Genomic DNA, 4614 nt, shown 5'->3' on the forward strand with positions numbered 1-4614 from the left:
TAGAGCTCTGTGTGAAGCAGCATGGGAACGGGGCTACATGGCAGTATCAGATAGATGTCTTGAGTGCTTAGCAGAGTGATTGCTTTTGGTTGGCTTGCTTTTGTTTTTCTAAAGGTAAAAGAGGCTAATTGACTATACTTACAGATAGTAAAAACGTAGATAATGTTTATTGACTGTCATTTAACCTCAGGTTCTTTTCTCTATGGTTCTCATACAGTAGTTCACTGAAGCCACCAAAGTCACTGTGAGACACAGTATGATAAAGTTCCCTGGTGAAGATCATGAAGCTTGACGATGAACCTGGGCAGGATATGGGAGAGTAGAACTCGTGATTAGAGTTATTACTCTGATGGCATGTAGAAAATGAGGTGATAAACTAAGGAAGTGGTAATGGTTTGGTAGAGTGGAGGATTCGTTCAGAAAGTACAAGTGGCAAAACTGGTAATAGACTGGCTGTATAAGGGCCGAGAAAGCAAAATCTACAATGATTCTGAGATTATAACCTAGGGAAAAACGGAAGAATATGATGACTGCATCTTCAAAACAGGGAGCATTGGGAGTGACATTGTTCTAAGATGTTTTTACTCATTCATTCATTCATTTATCCATTCACTTTATTTCTTCAGTCTGTATTGACACCTGCTAGGATTCAGGTAATCTGTTAAGCGTAGGCTATCCTGTGCTCAACCAATTAGGGTAAACTCCCAATTCAAAATATAAAAGTAAATTCAGTTTTGAAAATATTAAGGAATCTGTTGTTCATCAAGGTAGCTATTTTGTGTTTTAATTAGCATGAATTATCTATGCCATTGGGTTTCATTATAATATTTTTATTAGTGGAGATATGAATTTTGATCATAATCACCCAATGGCACTCTAGGAGATGTCTTTTTCTTCCTAGCCATTCTTCCTTCTTTTAGGTCTCTCATGTGTATGACCCAGTGAATTACACCAGGGTTGGTTGAAAGGCATGGAAGGGAGTTCATTGACAGGAGTCTGGGTACCTTAACTGTGGCTATACTACTGAAGACAATGTCTTTCCTTTCTTCAGCAACCTCAAACCTATAGATCCTCAGGGAGGACTGAAGCCTTATGAGCTCTCCCCCTTCACTGCCTTTAACTGTCTACAGTCATTTCTAAGAGAAATTTAAACACATCTTCCCCAGCCTCATAGATTCCTTAACATTTACTGTATACTGACCCTTTTTCTAGCTCTTCAAGTTGTATAATCCAGATCTTGAAGTATGCTTTGAACATGAGTCACCTTCACTCCCTTTCTAGGATGGTTAATTGTCATAGAAAAGTGAAGGGTAAGCCCCAAACTCTGATTGGCAAGCCACCCTTAGAGAGAAAGGAAATTCTAGTTCCTAAATGAAGACTATGTATTAAGTTTGAAAAGAAGTATGAATTAGCAGTAGACACAGAAAAGGAGATAGAATAGCCAAATTATACCGTATAGGAGATAGAATAACCAAATCACATGAAGGATACTGGGAAGAACAGAAAGCTGGGAATGGCATATAGAGCACCACCAGTCAGAGGCATCCTCTAGAGACAGAAAGAAAATCTGACAGTTGTCAGGCAAAGCACTAAAGAGTAATGCCACAGATTTCCAAGAAAAGCCATCTATACAGAAAGTTAAGGATAATTTACTAAAGCTGGACTATTAATGTCCCACTAGTCTTAGAGGATTACTTAAGGACAAACAACAGCGACAAAATGTTCTGAGTATTGACTCATTTGTGTTGACTCTCATGCATCTGTAAATTGAGAGCCTTTGCTGGGGATTCTGGTTTTGACAAACAACAGGTCCTATGATTATAATGAGGTATTTGTTATACAGTGCTTTAGGACTAATGGGTATCATTGCGCTGGTCCATTTGATAAAGTGTTCTTCTGGGATGAAATGTTAAGCTCTGAAATCTTAGAAACACACCTATTGAAAACTTCTGTCTGTAAATTTTTCTTCTATCTCTTTTGAGCTGTGTGAGTAGCTACAAGACGTTATCTTTCCTCTTTGGATGCTCCAAATGTGGTAGAGTTCAACGTGTGGTAAATCCACTTAATCATCAGTCTGGTAATAATCTTAAAGGTGTGATTTATCCAGTCTTTGAATTGTTGTGTCTCTTCTCCAGGTGTCTTTTGACATTTAGCAGAAATGTCTCTGTTTTACTATGTCTGGAGCTTGAGATGGAATGTCCTGGAGTGGATTCAACAGCTGAGAGACACAATCGTTTATAGGTTTGTTACATGTCTGTCAATTAGCCTGGCATAAAGGGAAGGCTGGAATCCTGGAGCTGTCTGCTAGAACTTCGTGTGACTATGGGACCTTTCCACATGGTTTGACTTTCCTTAGATCAAGTGGTCTCAGGGTGGCTGGGATTTGAAATCCAGTGATCTAGAACAGCACACACAGATAAGTGCTCTGAGGAAAGAAGTGGACATTGTACTATCAGACCTCAGCAATAACTCACAATCATTGATTACATGTCTTAGGGTAATAATGCTCTGATAATAATCATGACCAGAAGTAACTCAGGGCAGAAAGGTTTGTTTCATTTTACAGCTAAGGAGTCCAACTTTTAGGAAGCTGGGGCAGGAACTTGGTAAGAACCTGGAGGCAGGAACTTGATTCCATGAAGTAATCATGGAAGAATACTGCTTACTGGCTTGCTAAGTCTACTTTCTTATCCCATCCAGGACCATCTGCCTAGGGTAGCCCCACCCACAATGGCTTGGGCTCTCCCATACCAATCATCAACTTTGCCCACAGGCCAAACTAGTGGGGCCATTTTCTCAATTGAGATTACTTACCACTTTGCAAATAACTTTGGCTAGTATCAAGTTGAAATAAAGCTAGCCAGCATCTTACTCAAACCAAGGAATGGAGCAGAAATCTGACCTACTAATGAGAGGATTGGCGAAGCAATTGCAGTCATGTTTTAAAAGAACCACACTTATCACTGATATGATAAAAGTAAAATAACAAAAAGTTCACTAAGATTGGCTAGCTGTATATTGCCATTATAGGGGTGTATAGAAATGCACTAGAAATAAATTGTGCTAGAGTCAGATTTCCAAAGATCATAGGTTTTACAAAGAGTATTATCTGGACCCATTCATTGATTGAAAATATGATAACTAGGTTTTTAAAAGCCTTTTTATAAATATTAAACTCTGGTGATAGACTAGAGATAAGTGATGGCGAATCAATAGACAACATGAATGAAAAGATTAAGGACAGAGGTAGACACACAAAGAAAGCAGCTCAGACTCGTGAGATTTCACACTTGCTAGGGACTGCCGCAGCAGAACAACAGACAGTTCTCCAGCTGTGTCAGAACATGGGAAAGAAGTCATATGCTGTCTATAAGCAATACATAGAAAAAGTAGAAAAGGAGACTGACTAAGCTTATTTGCTAGACAACAGTTTTAGGGGGGTCACAGACTATAGAAAGTGTAATATCCAAGTTTAAATATTATACAAATTATTGGAACTAAGGGCAGAAAAATGGACACGACAGAGCCAAATGTCACACACAATGTATAACTGATGATAAACAAGAACGGAGTCAATGGACTGGAGAGACGATCCAGCTGGAATCACTAGCTGGTTTTCCAGTGGTCCTTGGCTTGATTCCCAGCACCCACATAACTGCTCACAGCTACCCACAACTCCAGTTCCAGGGGATCTGATGCCCCCTTAAGGCACCAGGAGCTCACATAATGCACAGACACACCTGAAGGCAAAACACCCATACATATAAAACTTAAAAATTAAATGGAGTTACGAGAAAAAAAAAGCAAAGAGAAAAAAAAAGCAAAGCAAAGGTGCTATCATTATGCATTTCTTTTTCATGATATATGGTGAGTAGGATTGACAAATACAGCATGCTTGCATGAGGACACACACATACTATATATATACATATATAAATATATATATGTATATACATATATATATATTACACACACACACACACACACACACACACACACACACACATATATATATATATATATATATATATATATATATACACACATATATATATATAAAAGAAAGGCTATTTGTAAGCCATATACTGTATTCAGTATTTCAACATTTTAAAAACTCCTATAAACTAATGTGATGGACTTAACCAAAAGGGAAAGTACATAAAGATAGGAACAGGACAGTCACAGAAAAGAAAAACAATCTCATTGTAATCAAGGACATGCACAATCAGGTAGAACAAAAATTTTAAATAATAATATTTATTATTACGAACAAGCTACAGTTAGATGGCATTCCTTCCCTGGTCAGATTCAGGTAAGTAGTGGTTGATTAAATGAGACATACATATACAAACCAAGCTGTAAATGTTGACAATGCTGTGGAGAGGCAAACACAGTCAAACAACAAAACACCACCTAGGCAAAGTTTTAAATTAGACAACTAATACTACTACATAGTATTTCTGACATGGCGTTGGGCAGTGATATCCGAAAGCAACATGAATAAAACCTGCACTGATTTCTGCTTACTGCTGTACAAGGATAGGCAGACTGAGAGGAGGACGCACAGTACGGTCATCAGCTCTGATGTCTTTCTTTCTTTCTTTCTTTCTTTCT

The sequence above is a fragment of the Grammomys surdaster genome, unplaced genomic scaffold, assembly GCF_004785775.1.
Source record: "Grammomys surdaster isolate TR1022 unplaced genomic scaffold, NIH_TR_1.0 130, whole genome shotgun sequence".
Taxonomy (NCBI): Eukaryota; Metazoa; Chordata; class Mammalia; order Rodentia; family Muridae; genus Grammomys; species Grammomys surdaster.